We start from the raw sequence: 22,084 nt of genomic DNA, 5'->3' as shown, positions 1-22,084 counted from the left end.
ACAGAGCTTCTTTTTTGTTAATCAAAGAAGGGCGTAGATTTTTCTTTGTATGTTTTTCCAAGCCAAAGAACAGCTTGGGTTCAAGTCCCAGTGGAAGAAACGGGCTAAGAAAAACAGAGCTTCTTTTTCTTAATTGAAGAAGGGCGTAGATTTTTTCTTTTGTCCGTTTTTCCAAAGCTGTTTGGGAGGGTTTTACACCCATCCCTCAATACGCCTAAAAAAGCGCTGGAGTTTGTGTGATTGAGTGTGTGACTGGTAGGATAAATTGACTAAAAAGCAGTTCTATCGTTGATCCACGGCAATAAAACAGGCTAGTAATCTGTTGAAAGGTCAATTTAAACCTGCATTGAGGATCCTCAAAGAAAAAAAAAATTAAAAAAAATTGTAAAACCTTAAATTACTAAAATTAAGATGGGAAATAAGAACGGTAAATCTCTTGCTCTGCTCTTCTTTGAAATGAGAAGTTCATGGCGAGTAGATTTCTTAATTGTATGCAATACATGCTGAAGTGAAAGAATATGTATGGAATACAAGGAAATTTGAAATGTGGAAGAAGTGGTAGAAGTGCTAGAGTGTGGTTGAAATCTTCACAAAGAGATGAGAACGAATTCAAGAGACAAAAGCTAGAAAGATGAAAACTGATGAGGTCACAAGTGTTTGTCAGACCAGGAGACAATAAGGCCCCTGTGAGCAGGTGCAAAGCCGCAGCTCAAGCCGCGGCTCAAGCAAGGGGCAAGAGGAGTTTCCGGTCCTATGCAAATCATGTATCGAAATTTAAAAGATCTGAAACCTCTCCCATATGTCATCAAAACGTGTCATTGTCAGGTTATCAAAAATCGTTTTAGATTGTTAGAGCTCCTCTCCATACAAGAAGTATGACAATGCTGTTTGTATGCCCAATTACAAATGACTAGAGATCAAATTGTGTTACACTAAAGTTAAAATATGCAAATCAAGTGGTAAAGAAATGCAACTTGCTTCTAGAAGATAAATAAATAAAATTAGAATGTGCTGTCCTCGTGTGCATGGGAGGGACCAGCTCATGATCGACCACAGGAAATGGCCAGCCTGTGACGAATCATTGGTGCTGGGACCTACCTTCCACACGCGAGAGCTGTGAATGTGTGTGCGTATGTGTTAAGTTGATGAAGATTGGCTAAACTTTTAGTATAAAGAAATTTGCTAGACTGTTGTCTATTCAATTTACACCGCAGAACAGAAACAATTTTGACAGATAAAAATGAGAGGAAAAGAGAGAAATCTGTTTGCGAGCAGAAACTAATCCACACTAGTGCATGTTAAGTGTCGAGCACACATGAGAAATTCGAAGTAAACAAAACAACAGAACATGCTTTCGGGAATTGGAAGACGCTAAATTGTGAATTTAATATTTTGCAATGCTACATTTAATAGGAATAATTGATTGGTTGTGTTATAAGATTATACAAAATTCTAAATGCAAGCTAAATCTGAGAGATTGACTTCTTCAAATTTAAAAACAAAGAAAAAAATTCAGATTAATTTGCCAGTTGTTTGTTTCAGTTAAGGTTTTTTTTGAATTGGTGGATTGTTCTACCAGGAAACTTGAGTTGAAAATGATATATGAATGTTGTGTGGTGAGCTTGGATGAAATAGGACCAATGTGATAAGAAGACTCCTTTTTGGAGACTGTGTGAGATGCATATGATGAGCATTGATGTTAGGGTTTTCAGGTTAGTTTGATCCTATGATTATGTTGGAATGTAGACTGTAATGATTAAATCAATCTTGTCTTGCCCTCACAATGTAATGATTAAATCAATCACGTCTGGCCCTCACAATGCAGAGTAAGATGAAGTGGTTGCTTCCTCTGCTTGATTGACCAGCTGCAGGGGAAGCAATCAAAGTTGTTCTGTTTCCTACAATAGTGTAAAACACCCCCTGCTCTGATCTTATCAGAGGCCGGGGGTTCACCAAACCTGTCCACTCCCACCCCCACTCTGTTCCTCCTAATAAATATGCCCTTGCAGGGAGGAGACTTTTAGACTTCATTCGATAATCGCTGTTCAGACAGCGACGAATGGACTCTCCACCTGCAGGTGTACAAAAGAACTTGCCTGTCTCCTGTTTCGTTCTTGCAAAATAAGTTGGAGTGAGCAAATCTCTAACATTTTGGTGCCGAAACCCGGGATCCTCATACCCACCATCTGACCGGCGAAGGAGGACGTGCTGCATTGTCGACAAGCCAGCGTCCATTAGGAGGACCTGGAAAAGAAAGTCCTGGGAAGAGAATTCTTCGCTGGGCCAGCATCTTAGGTCTGCCTTCGTCTGACAGAGGTGGATTGACGGGATCCGGCGGTGCAACGAACCAGGGGACAAGTAAGTTAAAGCGCTAAAGATACGGCTTTGGTTTGTCCGAGCTATGAGATTCGGCTTTGGTTTGTCCGAGCTATGAGATACGGCTTTGGTTTGTCCGAGCTATGAGATACGGCTTTGGTTTGTCCGAGCTATGAGATTCGGCTTTGGTTTGTCCGAGCTATGAGATTCGGCTTTGGTTTGTCCGAGCTATGAGATTCGGCTTTGGTTTATCCGAGCTATGAGATACGGCTTTGGTTTGTCCGAGCCATGAGGCCTAAAAAAGCGCTGGAGTTAGTGTGATTGAGTGTGTGACTGGTAGGATAAATTGACTAAGAAGCAGTTCTAGCGTTGATCCATGGCAAAAAAACAGGCTAGTAATTTGTTGAAAGGTCAATTTAAACCTGCATTGAGGATCCTCAAAGAAATAAATAAGTAATAATAGTAATAATAATAATAATAATATTTTTGAGACAAAGAGATTGTATAACCTAAAACTACTAGAATTAATATGGGAAATAAAAACGGTAAATCTCTACCTCTTGACGGAGATGAGAAGTACATGGCGAGTAGATTTCTTAATTGTATGCAATATATGCCGAAGTGGAAGAAAAAGTATGGAGTAGAAAGGAAGTTGAGAGTTCAAGTGGTAAAGAAATGCAACTTGCTTCTAGAAGATAAATAAATAAAATTAGAATGTGCTGTCCTCGTGTGCATGGGAGGGACCAGCTCATGATCGACCACAGGAAATGGCCAGCCTGTGACGAATCATTGGTGCTGGGAACTACCTTTTGCGTGCGAGAGCTGTGCATGTGTGTGCGTATGTTAAAATGATGAACATTGGCTAAAGTTTTAGTATAAAAAAAATTTGCTAGACTGTGGTCTATCCAATTTGCACCGCAGAACAGAAATGATTTTGAAAGATAAAAATGAGAGGAAAAAGAAATCTGTTTGCAAGCAGAAACTAATCCACACTAGTGCATGTAAAGTGTCGAGCCCACATGAGAAATTCGGAAAAAAAAAAAAATGACAGAACATGCTTTCAGGAATTGGAAGAAGCTAAATTGTGAATTTAAGATTTTGCAATGCTACATTTAATAGGAATAATTGATTGGTTGTGTTATAAGATTATGCAAAATTCTAAATGCAAGCTAAATCTGAGAGATTGAGTTCTTCAAATTTAAAAACAAAGAAAAAAATTCAGATTAATTTGCCAGTTGTTTGGTTTAGTTAAGTCTTTTTTTTTGAATTGGTGGATTGTTCTACCAGGAAACCTGAGTTGAAAGTGATATATGAGTGTTGTGTGGTGAGCTTGGATGAATTGGGACCGATGTGATAGGAAGACTCCTTTTTGGAGACTGTGTGAGATACATATGATGAGCATTGATGAATGATTGCCTGAATGAAAGGTTGAATGGTTGAAGTCGTTGGCGACTACTATGGAAAATTAGTAGAGCGACTTTGATGAAAGAGTGATTTTGAGCAGGTTGAATGTTAGAAAGAAACACATAGCTTTTGGATTGATAATTAACTAGAAAAAAAATGGAGAACCAGTAACACATGTAGAAGATGTGTGAACTGAGAAATTAAGAAGCGTTTTGGAAAGAAAGTCAAACTAAATGATGATGAAATCATAGGTAGTACTACAAAACTTTACTACATATGGATTCTCTAAATCATACAATTGAGTAAAATAAAACATACGTTTTGATTTGTATTCAAATTTCTAAGATTCTTGTGATAAACAATGAGAAAACGATTGAAAAGTAACTAAAGAAACTACAACAAAGTGAAAATGTCTAATCATTTGCTAGCTGAGTCGCTCCCCATTCGGGGAGGCCATCCATTTACTTGCTAAGCTAGTTGTCAAAACAGGGGCATGATTAGAGAATGGCATCTATAAATGACCTACCCTACCAAAGAACCTATGCAAATGGGCTGCAATATTGAGCCATGGTGCGCGTCACATGGCTCAAGAGGAGGGATAGTGGGGCAGGTCAGTCAGCTTTATACAACATATGGATTTGATTCATATTCAAAATATTTTCAAAACAAAACAAACATTTTTTTTTGTAGAGCTTGTTTCAAAAAAAAAAAAAAAAAAAAAACTCCTATTTGCCAGTTAAATGGGCACTACAATTGACTACGAGAGTTGCAAGCAACAGATGAAGAGCAGTCCTGGGCAGATTATCTAATCAGGACGCTCAAACTGAAAGATGTGTCCAATGCAAATTTACTGCCGCCTGATCTCTCCCCCTCACAGGTGGACAACCCTCAGGTTCACTGTGAGAGCTCACACACAGGAGGCGTGCTATGCGTGTTCGAAACTCCCCCCTTCCTCCACGCAAGTTCGCTTGGAGGCCAGAGCAATGAATGTCACTGAAGCGAAACGTATGGCATCCATGGGAGGAGTTGGATATCAACGCCGAGCAGTCACAATCAGTGATGCCGACCCATCCCACTCTGGACTTGCAGACGGTGCCTATGATGAACACTTCTGGGCAAATCTCAATGTGACTGTTAAAGGACGAACAATACCACAAGTGGCCTACACAGAGAGACCAGCTGGAGTGAATTACACATGTTACATCCAAGGTAACAAGACCCACGTCTGCATTAACGACGACTGCTCTCCAGGAGGAAACTGGATGGGAGCTCTGGACATCACCGATGAGTGTCAAGATAAGAGAGCCATTTCAGGTTTATCCGATGCTGCCCGCCAACTGGACAGGAGTGTGTGCACCAGTGTGGGTGACAGACCACACCTACAGGATATGACATCATCAGCTGACAGGAGCACACAACTCTTCTGGACTCGACGCAGAGCAGTTGCAACCTTTGACCCTCATGACCCTGTCTGGGGTGCGAACGTTCCAGATGACCATAAAGTATGGTCCGTCGGAGACAAAGTTGTCCTTGCTCTCTTCCCTCAGATGTACTGTTTCTGTGTTTTTCTTTTTCTTTTTGTTTTTAATTGATAGCATTCTGGTCGCCTGTGGCAACGGGGCCGTGTAAGAATTTTCCTGCTAATAACATCTGGCCAGCAGGTTTTTCGCTTACACAATAAGTTTGATCTGGGGTGTTGAGGTAATGCCTCATCTTCACTGGAAAGTGTTGCTATCATTGTTTGTTGTTTTTATTTTTACCATTCTACTTTCTTCATTATACGTATATATGTTTTTTTTCTTGCTTATCGTTGTTGTTTGGGGTGTGTCAAACGCACCTCTCGAATTAAGGTGCCCCAGGCTTCCCAGTAACGGGTTTGTTTTAGCCGGGTTCGGAGATTCGTCCGTAATCTAACCACCCGAGTTAAATTAACTCCTCCGGAATCAATCTAATTTCTGTACGACGCCAATCCCTCTCAAGTCACCCGAAGCGCGTGCCGAGTAACTCAATTCGAGGCAGGACTTCGAAGTGACCGCATCGTATTGATGGCTCCCCGCTAATGTTTGAAGTTCTTATTCGTTACGGATATTTTTTAGATGTCTTTGTTAAGACCTCAGGGATTCGTTTGTATAGCGCACCCAAGCACTAGTTTTGCCGAAGTAAATGTTAATATGGGTCCGTTCCACTTGGTCGCTCATGCAGCGAGCCGACCAACTTTTTTATTCGAAAGAGAATCGAATTAATAAAAGTGTGACAATAATAGCATTTAAAAAGAAAATTAATGCACCCTATATGATTAATTCTAACTTCGTATACGTAGATCTAGCACTTGACCGTCGGAGTTCTTCACCCCACTTAATTGTTTCGAAAAGAATAGCGACTTTCTTAAACCGAATAAAAATGTCGTGCTGTCTTTAGATTTGCCCAATAATTAATTTGGAAGGCAAGTCTATTTTTTGATCGTGTCCTATTTAACTTTTGACGCGGCCCGACAAAAAGGGGAACTGGGCCGCGCCCGACGGACAATCGAAATACTTTTATCCTCCACCAACTTCACTAATTTATTTTAATCATCGTCGTTATGTTATTTAAAGGAAGTAAATTCTCAACCGAATTCACTTTCAACGAACTCAACTCTTCCGTTAAATATTTACGAAAGTTATTTAATTCTCTAACTTGCTCAGAGTTACTTTTTACGCGGCCCGTCAAAAAGGGGAACTGGGCCGCGCCCGACGGACAATCGAAATACTTTTATCCTCCACCAACTTCACTGATTTATTTTAATCATCGTCGTTATTTTATTTAGAAGAAGTAAATTTCCAACAATTCACTTTTAACGAAATCCACTCTTCCCTTAAATATTTGCGAAAGTTATTTAATTCTCCAACTTCCTCGGAGTTACTTTTTCCGCGACCCGTCAAAAAAGGGGAAGCGGGCCTGAGCCTTTCAAATAGTTAAATAACTTTCCGTTCTACACAAAACCAATAATCTGATTTAAACACTTCCTTTAATTTTATTCAGACGAAACAACTTTCGAACAGATCGAAATTCACTCGTGGCTCAGATAACCACGGAAGTTATTTAAGTCTCTAACTTGATCGGAGTTCCTTTTTACGCGGCCCGTCTAAAAGGGGAAGCGGGCCTGAGCCTTCGGTTGCATATTTAGTACAAATCCGCGCACAACGAAGTAAGTAATATACAAAACACATTTATTGAAGAAACATGGAATAGAATTACAAATCTCAATTACTCCAGAAACTGAACAATTTCACTCACTGATACCCGTGTTAATAAAATCATTCAATCCCAGAACAATTCGACTGCAAAACACAGTTCATAAAAAAGGGAAGAGGTAAATACCAGTTGCGTGCTATTTTTGGTGGAAGCAAAGTCGAGTGATCAGTTCGATCTTGCTTCTAAAATCCAAATTAGAGAAACAGGCTGGCCACGAGGAAGCCGGCGGCCCGATGACTATTCCCCCCTCTCGCTAAAATACATAAAAACGGTCATCCTCACCAATTTCTCGTTTAAAGTTGTCCAGTCCAATTTTTAGGAGTAAATCCAAGTTAATTTCAGTCCAGTGATCCTGCGTCTCACACAAAGATCTTTGGGACTTTGGAAAAAATCTTGAAACTCCTCCGGGCCTCTTCACGTATCAGAGCTCTTTTGGGGGAAAAAGCCCTGAAGCTTCTCCAGCAGGACCTTTTATAGACCTCTCCGTCCCCCCCCTCCCCTTTCTTTTCTCCGGTACTTTCCCTATAGGGTAAGACTGCCCAGTTCCCACGCCTATAGCAGGGAACAGGCCAGTTTCCCACGCCCCATAGGGGGAACTGGCCTGCCTCCCCACGCTTTGTTATCTGTGGCCTTCAGCCGCTGTTTCCGCCCTGACCACGCAGTACTTTCCACCAAATGCACAGCTAGTGGTAAAACCTTTCACTTCCCCTTTTCACCTTTGACCTACTTTCTGTTACATGAATTGATCGAATTGACAAATAATATTGCTTTAAAGCGGTTACAGAATACATTCTTTGCCAAGCAAAAAAATCAAAAAATAAAAATCACATAATAAACATTTCATTTGTGCTTCTCCAAACAATTTATGTCACGCCACTGAGAAGCCACTATTCTCTGTGACGGGTCTCTTGATCAAATTGACAAATAATATTGCTTAAAGCGGTTACAAAATACATTTTTAGCCAAGCAAAGAAATAAAAATAAAAATCACATAATAAACATTTCATTTGTGCTTCTCCAAACAATTTATGTCACGCCACTGAGAAGCCACTATTCTCAGTGACGGGTCTCTTGATCAAATTGACAAATAATATTGCTTAAAGCGGTTACAGAATACATTTTTAGCCAAGCAAAGAAATAAAAATAAAAATCACATTTGTGCTTCCATGCGTGACTCACACTCTGACACCGTGTTCCTTTTTTATATCCATTTTAACCGGTTTAGCTTATTCTGGCCCCCCCTTTGGTCTCATGTTTTGGTCTGGCGCCATCTTTTGGACAAATTTGGAATTTTAGCTCTGTCAATTTATCCCTGTGAACAATCCATATTCTACCATTTGGACCATCTCTACCCCCATGTTACACGACACCCTCCCCTTGGATTGAAAACAGGTATAAATTATCCCTGATCCCCAAGAGTTACACAGCCATGTCGTCGTCCTCGTCTGAGATATTCACAACCTCAGCGGTCGTTGAAGTAGGGCAGGCCGCTGCCATGTCTCCCTGTCGGGCGATCTCTGCGAGGGCGTTGATCAGGCGCGACAACCGACTAGCAGCGTTGTCGTCGTCAGCGTGGTTCTCCACGGCGAGGGCTCTCAGCTCCGGTGTTGAACGCCCCGTGGCCACACTCTCGACATCTGCCTCCTCATTTTCAGCCTCGCTCCCGCGTCCTCCGTCTCGAGCCTCATCGTCGTCCTCAGACTCAGAAGGAGCTGCATCCACATCCAGCGGGCTTATCAGCCGTACGGGGCTGGTGGGCGAGTCGAGGGGAGGACCATCATTGTAGCCAGGCCCTCCATACGTACGGCTGCCGTCTGGATCCCGACGCCCCATGCAACCCTCGCATGGCTCTCTGCACCGGACGTAAGACCCATCCAGGGTCCAATGTCCAACACACCGTCCTCCTCCCCGACGCGCAGGCCGGACAAGCCCCACAGGGGCCTCGCTGGGCATCCCCATAGGTCGGTGTAATCCATATCCTGCGTTTGGGTGCGTGTAAAAGTCAGCCGGGACAAAGCGATGAGGAGCGCTCACTGTCAGACAGCGCCCACATTGCCAATGTGAAGTGACGCATCGGGTGCCGTTCTGTTGACGCCAGGTCATGTGAATCAAAGGCCAGATAGTGCCGTGGGTTACTCCTGCTCCATGCATGAGAACCGTACGTGCCATCAGGGGCCCTGTAGTTGTCTCGAGCAGAGTCGCGGTGGTCATCAAATCCGCACATCCTTCCCATCCGAGATGGTCCAAGCTGGACTGCTCTCCCTCTTTTACATACAGACCGTCAGGGACCAGCCAAGCCAAACTAAAGCCGGCCTGATAACAACAGTTTCCCACATAAGATCTCCCGATCACCCAGGCCAATTTCATGTGGCTCATCCCGCATAGGATGCATTTAGGTGCATCCGTTACGGTGTACAGTCTGTAACACATGGAAGCACAAATTTTAACATTTTTCATGTTACACATTAAACAATCACCCCTCTGCCAGCCCCTCGGTATACAATAGAGGGGCTTCTCGGCTGCTGCCCTCCCGCCTCTCGGGGCGGGAGGGGAAAAAAAACAGAGTATGTAAAAAACCAGGTTATCATTGCCAATTGGTCCACCACTTCGGTCCAAAGTAACACAGACAATGACCCCCATACTATGCACCAGAGTACGAGTTTGGCCGTACGCCATCTCCACGCGACAGAGGTGCGGGCATGCTGGTCAAGTCTGGCTACCATCTTTATAACATACATGGCCATTCCAATCACTAATATTGCTTCTAATATGACAACCCCAAACACTACATAATAAACAAAAATTGACACCACTTCCAAAACACTCCACAAAATAAGCAATACCATTTCGGCGATACCTCTGGGGGTATCAGGGTCAACATACATTCGGCCATGCATGTAGACTACAAAAAGACCCAAACCCATCGTGTGTCTTGTGTATAAAAATCTCAAAATCAAAACCTTGAATATTGATATGACCAAAATTACAGGGCGAGTGAGTTGTTGCAAATCCCAAGACCCAGAACAGCAGTAGGCTGTCCAGATACTGAATAAAACCCAATATTGAACTTCGTTACTCACTCTCATCGCTCCTGGCCTCCCTCTTGGATTCAAAAACCCGCTTGAGCTGTTTGTTGCCATAATTAGTTCTTCTTCTTTTCTTTTTTCTCTTCTGTCTCTTGAAGTTCCAGTCTCTGAGCTGTCAGGCTCAAATGCCCAACGGCCGCCCGACTTCTCCTTTTAATAAGACGTTCCGACCACCCCTCTTGTGGGCCGTCATTTGCCTAACTAGAGACGCCTTCTCTCTCGCGGGGGTCAAACAAAAGCCTCTTAATACTTCCTTTTATGGCAATGCACAAAGTTGTTGCTATTCCTATCAACGCAAACCCTACTAGCACCCACGCCCAGATTGGCCCCAGTACCACCTCCAATGCACCGCTGATCACATCACCAAAAGCCTCAACCGCGGCACTTGTTGCTGACTGAAGCGCCGCCCCTATCTTCTCATACCAAGTGCAATCATGAATATTATCTCCATGACCACATTTTATCCAATGCTCTGACGGGGAGAAACATGTTCCATTATTGAAAATTCTATTGGGGCCAACCCAATCAAAACCTATAAACTGCCGCCCCTCACACAGACTCTTTCGGAACGCACGCCCCTCAGCAATCTGCATCAGCGCAGGCAGCCGATAGGGGATAGACACTGGCTTGCCTAAATTTAGCAATCCTTCATTTTGTACCCAGGTACTACAAGGCACCCGGTCTCTAGCGGGCTGACGCCTCCACCTGTTTTGTGGCGAGACGTACTCCCATAAAGCCCCTTCTACACTCCTGTATCCTTCATCTTGATATTTATCTAAACAATATTCTTTCCAATTAGGCAGTGTAACACATTGTTCACGAGCTAAGGCAATCAAACATTTTGTTTTCTCAGTGTTACAAGTCATCGCCCAGGGCCGAGGATTCACATAAATATATGGGGAATATATTCCCGTGGGCTTGATATCAGTCTCTTTTGAATATACTGTTGACATATATTGGTATTGAACCCAGTAATTTGTTGTTACGTTTAAACAGGGTATAACCCATTGCTTCATCTCATACCCGTTAAATCCCCACCATGTCTTGGCGGGGTCCCGAACGTTTATCTCAGACCATGCCTGTAAAATTCCTTTCACTGTTTTGTTTACTAAGAGACTGGCACAGTTGTGAACCCACCTGGTGCCCAAGACGGATCGCTTGATCTCATCCAGGTCACATCTTGGTGACTTCCCAACTGTCCAATCCTTCCCATGCAATCCAGCATAAATTTTGCCCACTACACATTGGTCAATTTTATCAAATTCTCCCGGAGTTACCGTCAACAAATCGGCAGGAGTGGGTAACCGTTGAACCCATAAGTGCCTTGCCGATGGGTACAACCGGTGTCTGCCCTGGTCACTGCTGGGCACAGCGATCTGTCTCTGTACCTGCCATAACCAGGGAAATGAACTATTTAGCCAAAATTCAAAATCCACTGGTTCCTTATTTGGGTTGAACTTCCTCCCTCCCCTTGTTGACACTGCGACAGGGGACTTCATCTTTTGGAATTTATAGGCCCACATTATCACATGATAATTATTCTCACAAAATTGTCCCACATTAAAGTAACACGCATTTAACCTACTAAAAACTCTCTGACAGTCCCAAAATACTGGCTTCTGGCTGTCGGACAGGCTTCTCGGCACCCGGTTAAGGCGACGCTTACTTGAATAATCCTGAGTTTTTTCACAAACCAAATCTAAACAACTCCAGCACGGCTCCCATCCGGGATAAGTGCCACGGCACGTGGAGTTTTTCATTGGGGCCGGGAATGAAAATTCATCCGGCCTTTTCCCACTCTTTTCCCAATACCCTCCTTTTGATTCGGGCAACGGGACACACGAGGCATTGCTATACCATTCCGCATGCTCCTCGCCCACTTTTAAAATCCAATTTCTTTTAACAATTTTCTCTTCACGTTTGTTCTTGCAAATCAAGCTTATCGTTAAATTGGCAAAGTTTTCTGGCGCTTTGAAGTACCTCATATCACAAGCACTGATGTTACTTATTATTTGCCCTGTCCAATTCACGCGACCCAAATGATCGGGAAAGTGAGTTACTTCACTCACTATTTCCCTTTTTGTCTTATACCGTCTTTCCTCCTCGTCTCCTGCGCGCGGAATTGCTCCTGGTTCCAGTGGCAAGACGATCATCTTCTCTCGTCGTCGCAGCACCGATGTCCAATATTGTCTGGTAGCGATGTCTGGTGCTATGGATGTATTCCATTTCACGGTGACGCTTCCAAAGTCCACTGCCCAACAGGTTTGATTGAAGAGCTTCGTTCCATCGTACTCGATATTGATCATCTCCATCGGATCATCGCGGGCCGCGCTCTTCCAAAGTGTGAAGCTGAGTAGGATGCCTGTCAAAATGACTGAAAGTATTATAGCTGTCAGACAATCCGTCACCAGATTCTTCTTCCATGATATCGCCGGCTGAGGGAAAGTAGATGGTCTCCATTCAATTGTACTCCAATCCATTGGAGGGTTGTCGGGTAGATTCGGTGGTTCGTTGCAGAAAGGCGAAGTGCTGGGAATCTCATACCCGCTGTCTGCAAATAAAGTTGCTCCTCGACTTTCAAAGTTCGGCTCTGGATCCTTTTTCACGGGAACTGCGTTCGCGTAGATTGGCTCCAGAGCTATCCATTCCTGATTTACATAAATCTCTTGCTCTTCTTCCATGAAAAACGGATTCCTCCAGTTCTTCCCATCGTTGTCTGTGGAAGCCCCGGTCCCGGGGCTCAGCCTACCCGCTGGTTCCACCGGGTTGCAACCAGCGGGATCATCCGTGTAGCCTGGGGGGGCCATTGGTGACTCCCCACTCTCCAGGCTCATTGTTCTCCTTCTCTTGGCTCCGCGCGGGTAGTTCATGGTGGGTCACTCCTCAGGCCTGAATGAAGATCTGGCTCTTCTCTCCTGGCTTTATAGGAGGTCTTCCAGCCCCTCCTCCTTCCCTGGCTCCTCCCTTGTGCCAAGGAAAACGCCCACCTCCTTGGCCAAGGTGGTCACTCCTTCTGCTGTCCGCGTCTGGTTTTCTTTCTGTTCTTGGTTATGTACAGTCCATTAATAATACATTGTCATCATACTTCTATATACACATGTATACATACACAATTACATGCCTATTCATTTACATATACACGTATGTACACATTCTTCTTTTTTTTTTTTTTCAGTCATTCTCCCCCTGGGAATCTGGCTGGCTCCACAGCCTAGTCAATTCCTCTACTGCGGCCCGACCCCTCTTTTTCTTTTGAGGTTCTGTTTTTGTGGACCACACTGCATAATAGGAGGCCGTTCGAGCCAACGTTCCCAGCGGCCTATCGGATGCAGACGGACCTGGTTCCTCGGGCCTGGTGTCTACCGCATCATTCGACATGTTGTTCTCTTGGCTACCGGCTTGTTTCCTAGTTTCGGAGGCTTTGCGCTTCATTTCTGCCAGCACTGGACATGTCTTAAGGGTGCGGTGACGCTCCGGACCCCATCTGGTGTTTCCTTTTCCATCACATCCAGGCGTGGGACACACCTCGAGGCTCCCCACATACACCGGGCAAGCTCTAAATGAGCGGTGGTGTGTTGCCCCTGGTCGGGCGCTACCGCTCCCGTCGCAGCCAGGAGTAGGGCAATTTGCCGGATACAACTTCGTCCAATCAAAAGGGGTCCAGTCTTGTAAAATCCTCCTGGGTTGGTCACTTACGCCACCGCCCTCCGCTTTTGGACATGATAAGTTTCCCTCCTGGACTTTTGCTTCTGGCAGGAGTGAAGTGGGTTGACTTTCCACTCGGACTTCTGGTTCTGGCGGGATTAAAGTTGTTTGAATTTCCACTTGGGCTCCTGCTTCTGGCGGGAGAGAAGTGGTTGAATTTTCCTCCGTCACCACCGATTGGAACATGCTTCCTCCAGCTGGACATCCCTGTGCCAACTCCTGGCTGGGACCTTTATCCCATTCTCTCGCTTCCGACCGGTCAAGGTCATCTGTCTCCTTGGCCTTTTCTTGAGGTTCTATCTCCGCTACTGTGCCGTGCTCCTTTCTCGTTTGTATTTGTTCCCTAAAAATATCCCGTATCTGGGACCCGGTGTTTCTTATGGCTACAAATTGGCTAAGCCTTTTGGCCTCCAATTTGATTCCCAGTGAATATATTCCTTCGTAAGGAATGATGGCCATTTTCACTGTAATCCCTACCAGTGCTGCTTCACCCTCATTCACTATAAGGACTGATCCGACTTTATTCCCAGGGGCAAAACAGTATATTCCCTTTTTGGTCACATACTGAAAGTCTTTGTTACTTGTGTCCAAAACACTTCGATAGCAGTACATGTTGCTCACGGTCGGGCTTGTTTCCGCAGGGGCTGCCTCCACTTTGACCAATGGTGCGTCCTTGCACGCCAACAACTGGGCTATAGACCGAGCCCAGGTCATGGGCCTCCAAGGTCCCTCAAGCAGGTCCCCAAGGACTGCGGTTCCTCCTGCGGAAAGAACCGACTCACGAGCAAACAAGGCCATTCCGTCGGCCTTTTCTGTACAACTGTCGGGGGCAGGCCGGCCGACTGGCCTTGGCCAAGGCCAACAATGGCCCAAGGCCAGATAAAGGTTCTTCATGGCCTGATTATTATCATATGCCGGCCAAGACGCTCCTCCCAACACTGGATAGAGGGTCGCCAGGGGGGTCATTGCCCTGGTAATTTGCCATCCCTCTGCTTCTCCGACTTTCAATAATTTTCCTCTTGCCATGCGATCTAAACACATGAGGCAATATTTCAGCTCATCGCCGTCCCAAACACACGTGCACGAGCTAATTTGTCGAGCCCGTACATCCGTAGTTGGTCCGATCTCCCACTGTGAAAAGAACACCATTCGTGCCAAGATGGTAATTCGACACTGGTGGCATACCATGGCATCTAATACTTTGACTGGAAGCTTGTCCTCATTTCTCTGGGCAAATTCCAGCTCTCTTACTTCGGTGGTCAGTACAGGTGGCATCATGAAGCCTACTCCCGACCACATAGCAGGCAACAGGTTGGGTGTCAAACAAATGACACAAGCTTCGTTGACCCATGTCCAGTGAAAATGTTCTGGTCCACCGGGTGTGCAACCCCGCTTGGCCAATCTCACCAGATTTAGGGCCCTTCCGGTCTGGATCCCATTTGGTGTTCTTCTTACGATGACCGCACCTTTGTGTGCGGCCATGCGCACGAAGGCTGGGATTGTTCCGTGGTCCGTTGCCATATGTTATTTAAATTACTTCTTGGCTTGACTCGGGTCAGCCGATAACGGCTTCAGCTGTTCAACTCCTTGGATACCTTTCTTCTTTAGTCGTACTGTGTTTCTATCCAAAACTTCACTAACTATGTCCGAGCAGTCGTACTTGGCCTTCACTGCCGTGTTGCTGTTCAGGTCCCTCGACTTGATCCACACCTTCTGTCCAACGCTGATCCGACACTTCTCTTTATTCTGGGACAGCCGTCTTGGGTTCTGCCCACTTCTTGTGACACAAAGAGTCGTTGGTTCAGTTCTTCGGGCGGGGAGGGCCGGCTGCTTCTGCTCCTCCCATTCAGGTCTGCAACCAAATCAAGCAATTTAGTACTCCACTCTTTTCCGTTTGCATTTTTTCCCAACCATGTTTTGACCAGACCAATAGTACTTTCTGCCACCCCATCTGCTTGTGGTGTATAGGGAGGCGAATAGACTCTGACTATTCCCCACCTACGACACCATTCGTCCACCTGGGCGTTTTTGAAATGTGTTCCATTGTCTGTTCTCAACTCTTTTGGGATTCCTAGCCACATGCACCCATCTTCTAGTGTCTTGATCACACTGTTTGCATTGGCTTTTCTCACTGCTTTCAGCCCGACGTGTCCTGACATCGAGTCAACCAGCACAACAAGGTATTTCTCACCCTTTGCGCCACTTATTCCCATGGGGCCAGCTACGTCCATACAAACCGAGCCCCACGGCACAGTACTCCTAATCTTCACTCCATCCGTGCGTCGTCCTCTTCGCCCTGCGTTGTATTTGTTGCACGGATTACAATCCCGCAGGACCGCACGAATCGTCCGGTCAGGGACCCAGAGTTCCAGCATCTCTAACTTTTTTCGCGTAGGCAGTGGACCCGCGTGGCCTAGTGCTTCATGCACTGCCGACACGACTTGCCTCACGCTCTCATCTGGGACCACTTTTCCGCGAGGGGTCTTGTCCCATTTTTCTGCTCCTACAACTTTTATTCTTCTTTTCTGGACGTATCAATCAACTTCGTTATTACCTCTCCAATAAGCTCCTTCTTTCACATGAGATTTCTGGTGAACCACATCCAGACTCAAATTTAGCCGTAACTCGGCTATCTTTTTCCACACTTCATAGTGGGCCACTAGTTTTCCTTTCGCGCCCTCGAAGCCATTCTCTTCCCAAATGGCTAGATCGAATTTGAGAGCTTGCTCACAATAATGACTATCAGTTATAAGTCTTACGCGTCCAGCGTGATTTTTTTTTTTTTTTTTCTAACAGTCCTTCCAACACTGCCGTGGCCTCTCCTGTTTGCGCGCTGCCGGGTGTCTTTCCTTTGCGGCGGCAACGCTCCACTCCATTTTGCTTCAGAACAAAACCCCAGTGGGCATTCTGCTCTCCTTCCTTTTTTGACCCATCGGTGTAAAGAGTCCATTCATAGGGCTTCTCTTCATCCGCGTTGAGAGGCATCCTGCCTCTATCGACGGGTTTGATCCCACTATGTACTCAGTCCATTTCTGAGGCCACTTCTCTAAGCCTCCTCCATACAATATTACACATGCTGGTTCTTCATGTCGTCTTGGAGAGTCTGGATTAGACCCCTCCTTTCCGGTTCCTTTCATAGGATTTCCAGGTTCGGGATCCAATCTCCTTCCACCGCTAGCCATCCTTTCAATGAGTAGCAGTTTCTCTAGTTGTAGGGTCGAGCTGTCTCCTTTCGAAGCCTTTCCGTGCGCATTCGGAACAGGGTCGATTCAGCTCTTAGTTACTCAGCGGCGCCCTTTGCGTCGCCTCTACTCAGAACACCAATATGAGAACTTTTGCCTCGCTTATTGATGCTCTCAACGGTGGGATGCACTTCTTTTTCTTTTTCTTTTTTCCCCACCAGGTTTTCTACTGACAGGAAATTCTAACAAGGGTACATTCAATTGCAAATTCTAATTCAAACGTTATTGTAGCGAACAGGAAATGACGACTAATCATCAGCCCGAAGCCACTCAGCCTTTCAATTCTTGGGAACCTGTAAGTCACAGAAGGTCTCCAACAGTTAAGAATCATGTACCATACAAGCCTTAAAAGAATTATCTTGGCTGTTTTTCTTCTGCCTGGAGAGTAAGTATAGTTACTACTCCTGGTCAGCCTTTACTGTAGTCTTCAACAGCAGGAAAAAAAAAAAAAAAAAAAAAAGAGAAAAGGGCGGAAAGAAGAAAAATCCTTTTGTGAGTTCAGCGGACAAAAATCTGTAATCCTCTGATGCGTCCGGGAACAAAAATCCTTGTAATCCACACAGGTGTCCAAAAACAAAAAAAAAAAAAAAAATTTGTAATCGACACAAGTGTCCGGGAACAAAAAAATTTGTGGTCCACACAGGTGTCCAAAAACAAAAAAAATTGTAATCGTCACAAGTGTCCGGGAACAAAAAAAATTTGTGGTCCACACAGGTGTCCGGGAACAAAAAAATTTGTGTTCCACACAGGTGTCCAAAAACAAAAAAATTTGTAATCGACACAAGTGTCCGGGAACAAAAAAAATTTGTGGTCCACACAGGTGTCCGGGAACAAAAAAATTTGTGGTCCACACAGGTGTCCAGGAACAAAAAAAAAAAAAATTTTGCAAGGGAGAAATGAAGGTTTATTATAAAGTTAAATTGAGAAAGAAAAGGAAAAGGAAGAGGGGAGACAAGTCTTCTCTTTTTATCTTTCAAAATAAAAAGGCCTCTCTTCAGACGGTCTCCTAATTGGTTGCCTTCTCTTTGGCCTTGGCTTTGGCATGAAATCTAAAACATTTGCAGGCTCCTCATCGACTGGTTCATCTTCTGTATTTATACCCAATATCCGTGCCCATGTACCGGCCCCTCTTTCTCTTGCAAGTTCTGCCGCATACTCTGCGTACACTACAAACATTACTTTCAGCACCCCATACAAGTACAAGCTGTGAAGGATCTCCTCCTTACTCATGCTTAAAGTAATGTGCTGAGGGGCAACGGTCACCGTTTACTATGACACAATACAGTTCTAATCCTCCCGTGCTAATAAGGTTCTTTTCTAGGAAACTCTATTCCTTAAAAAGACTGTACTTATGTCACTCAAGGCCGTTCTGACATTTATTTGTATCAGTGAGCGGAATTAGGACAGTTTCTGGGAAGAAAAAACTGAAAAACTCCACACAGGTTCGTTTTGGAGCTGTGAGCAAAACAAAAAACAAATGTTCTTCTATTGTCTCATTTGTATTTTTTTTTTCTAAACTTTTACTCACAACCCCCCTCCTACTCGTTGGGCGCCAAAATGTCAAACGCACCTCTCGAATTAAGGTGCCCCAGGCTTCCCAGTAACGGGTTTGTTTTAGCCGGGTTCGGAGATTCGTCCGTAATCTAACCACCCGAGTTAAATTAACTCCTCCGGAATCAATCTAATTTCTGTACGACGCCAATCCCTCTCAAGTCACCCGAAGCGCGTGCCGAGTAACTCAATTCGAGGCAGGACTTCGAAGTGACCGCATCGTATTGATGGCTCCCCGCTAATGTTTGAAGTTCTTATTCGTTACGGATATTTTTTAGATGTCTTTGTTAAGACCTCAGGGATTCGTTTGTATAGCGCACCCAAGCACTAGTTTTGCCGAAGTAAATGTTAATATGGGTCCGTTCCACTTGGTCGCTCATGCAGCGAGCCGACCAACTTTTTTATTCGAAAGAGAATCGAATTAATAAAAGTGTGACAATAATAGCATTTAAAAAGAAAATTAATGCACCCTATATAATTAATTCTAACTTCGTATACGTAGATCTAGCACTTGACCGTCGGAGTTCTTCACCCCACTTAATTGTTTCGAAAAGAATAGCGACTTTCTTAAACCGAATAAAAATGTCGTGCTGTCTTTAGATTTGCCCAATAATTAATTTGGAAGGCAAGTCTATTTTTTGATCGTGTCCTATTTAACTTTTGACGCGGCCCGACAAAAAGGGGAACTGGGCCGCGCCCGACGGACAATCGAAATACTTTTATCCTCCACCAACTTCACTAATTTATTTTAATCATCGTCGTTATGTTATTTAAAGGAAGTAAATTCTCAACCGAATTCACTTTCAACGAACTCAACTCTTCCGTTAAATATTTACGAAAGTTATTTAATTCTCTAACTTGCTCAGAGTTACTTTTTACGCGGCCCGTCAAAAAGGGGAACTGGGCCGCGCCCGACGGACAATCGAAATACTTTTATCCTCCACCAACTTCACTGATTTATTTTAATCATCGTCGTTATTTTATTTAGAAGAAGTAAATTTCCAACAATTCACTTTTAACGAAATCCACTCTTCCCTTAAATATTTGCGAAAGTTATTTAATTCTCCAACTTCCTCGGAGTTACTTTTTCCGCGACCCGTCAAAAAAGGGGAAGCGGGCCTGAGCCTTTCAAATAGTTAAATAACTTTCCGTTCTACACAAAACCAATAATCTGATTTAAACACTTCCTTTAATTTTATTCAGACGAAACAACTTTCGAACAGATCGAAATTCACTCGTGGCTCAGATAACCACGGAAGTTATTTAAGTCTCTAACTTGATCGGAGTTCCTTTTTACGCGGCCCGTCTAAAAGGGGAAGCGGGCCTGAGCCTTCGGTTGCATATTTAGTACAAATCCGCGCACAACGAAGTAAGTAATATACAAAACACATTTATTGAAGAAACATGGAATAGAATTACAAATCTCAATTACTCCAGAAACTGAACAATTTCACTCACTGATACCCGTGTTAATAAAATCATTCAATCCCAGAACAATTCGACTGCAAAACACAGTTCATAAAAAAGGGAAGAGGTAAATACCAGTTGCGTGCTATTTTTGGTGGAAGCAAAGTCGAGTGATCAGTTCGATCTTGCTTCTAAAATCCAAATTAGAGAAACAGGCTGGCCACGAGGAAGCCGGCGGCCCGATGACTATTCCCCCCTCTCGCTAAAATACATAAAAACGGTCATCCTCACCAATTTCTCGTTTAAAGTTGTCCAGTCCAATTTTTAGGAGTAAATCCAAGTTAATTTCAGTCCAGTGATCCTGCGTCTCACACAAAGATCTTTGGGACTTTGGAAAAAATCTTGAAACTCCTCCGGGCCTCTTCACGTATCAGAGCTCTTTTGGGGGAAAAAGCCCTGAAGCTTCTCCAGCAGGACCTTTTATAGACCTCTCCGTCCCCCCCCTCCCCTTTCTTTTCTCCGGTACTTTCCCTATAGGGTAAGACTGCCCAGTTCCCACGCCTATAGCAGGGAACAGGCCAGTTTCCCACGCCCCATAGGGGGAACTGGCCTGCCTCCCCACGCTTTGTTATCTGTGGCCTTCAGCCGCTGTTTCCGCCCTGACCACGCAGTACTTTCCACCAAATGCACAGCTAGTGGTAAAACCTTTCACTTCCCCTTTTCACCTTTGACCTACTTTCTGTTACATGAATTGATCGAATTGACAAATAATATTGCTTTAAAGCGGTTACAGAATACATTCTTTGCCAAGCAAAAAAATCAAAAAATAAAAATCACATAATAAACATTTCATTTGTGCTTCTCCAAACAATTTATGTCACGCCACTGAGAAGCCACTATTCTCTGTGACGGGTCTCTTGATCAAATTGACAAATAATATTGCTTAAAGCGGTTACAAAATACATTTTTAGCCAAGCAAAGAAATAAAAATAAAAATCACATAATAAACATTTCATTTGTGCTTCTCCAAACAATTTATGTCACGCCACTGAGAAGCCACTATTCTCAGTGACGGGTCTCTTGATCAAATTGACAAATAATATTGCTTAAAGCGGTTACAGAATACATTTTTAGCCAAGCAAAGAAATAAAAATAAAAATCACATTTGTGCTTCCATGCGTGACTCACACTCTGACACCGTGTTCCTTTTTTATATCCATTTTAACCGGTTTAGCTTATTCTGGCCCCCCCTTTGGTCTCATGTTTTGGTCTGGCGCCATCTTTTGGACAAATTTGGAATTTTAGCTCTGTCAATTTATCCCTGTGAACAATCCATATTCTACCATTTGGACCATCTCTACCCCCATGTTACACGACAGGTGGCATAATCATATGATAAATCAGGAGGGAGATGTTAGGGTTTTCAGGTTAGTTTGATCCTATGATTATGTTGGAATGTAGACTGTAATGATTAAATCAATCTTGTCTTGCCCTCACAATGTAATGATTAAATCAATCACGTCTGGCCCTCACAATGCAGAGTAAGATGAAGTGGTTGCTTCCTCTGCTTGATTGACCAGCTGCAGGGGAAGCAATCAAAGTTGTTCTGTTTCCTACAATAGTGTAAAACACCCCCTGCTCTGATCTTATCAGAGGCCGGGGGTTCACCAAACCTGTCCACTCCCACCCCCACTCTGTTCCTCCTAATAAATATGCCCTTGCAGGGAGGAGACTTTTAGACTTCATTCGATAATCGCTGTTCAGACAGCGACGAATGGACTCTCCACCTGCAGGTGTACAAAAGAACTTGCCTGTCTCCTGTTTCGTTCTTGCAAAATAAGTTGGAGTGAGCAAATCTCTAACAATTGATGAATGATTGCCTGAATGAAAGGTTGAATGGTTGAAGTCGTTGGCGACTACTATAGAAAATTAGTAGAGCGACTTTGATGAAAGAGTGATTTTGAGCAGGTTGAATGCTAAAAAGAAAACGTAGCTTTTGGATTGATAATTAACTAGAGAAAAAAATGGAGAACCAGTAACACATGTAGAAGATGTGTGAAATGAGAAATTAAGAAGCGTTTTGGAGAGAAAGTCCAATTAAATGATGATGAAATCATATGTAGTAATACAACACTTTAC

At 44.0% G+C, this 22,084-nt stretch overlaps 1 long non-coding RNA gene across 2 annotated transcripts; it reads left to right on the top strand.

Annotated features, from left to right (window-relative positions):
• Window positions 1-895: 895 nt before the first annotated feature.
• Window positions 896-21,777, top strand: LOC125988974 (uncharacterized). 2 transcript variants are annotated; one of them, XR_011086461.1, is made up of 3 exons: window positions 896-4,929; window positions 5,035-5,542; window positions 21,325-21,777. It is a non-coding gene; the product is annotated as an uncharacterized lncRNA (long non-coding RNA). The 2 variants fall into 2 exon arrangements; XR_007488561.2 differs by having other exon boundaries at window positions 910-2,358; window positions 4,598-5,542; window positions 21,325-21,770.
• Window positions 21,778-22,084: the final 307 nt, after the last annotated feature.

This window comes from Syngnathus scovelli, chromosome 2, assembly GCF_024217435.2.
Source record: "Syngnathus scovelli strain Florida chromosome 2, RoL_Ssco_1.2, whole genome shotgun sequence".
Classification (NCBI taxonomy): domain Eukaryota; kingdom Metazoa; phylum Chordata; class Actinopteri; order Syngnathiformes; family Syngnathidae; genus Syngnathus; species Syngnathus scovelli.
This window is presented reverse-complemented; position numbering and strand designations above follow the sequence as displayed.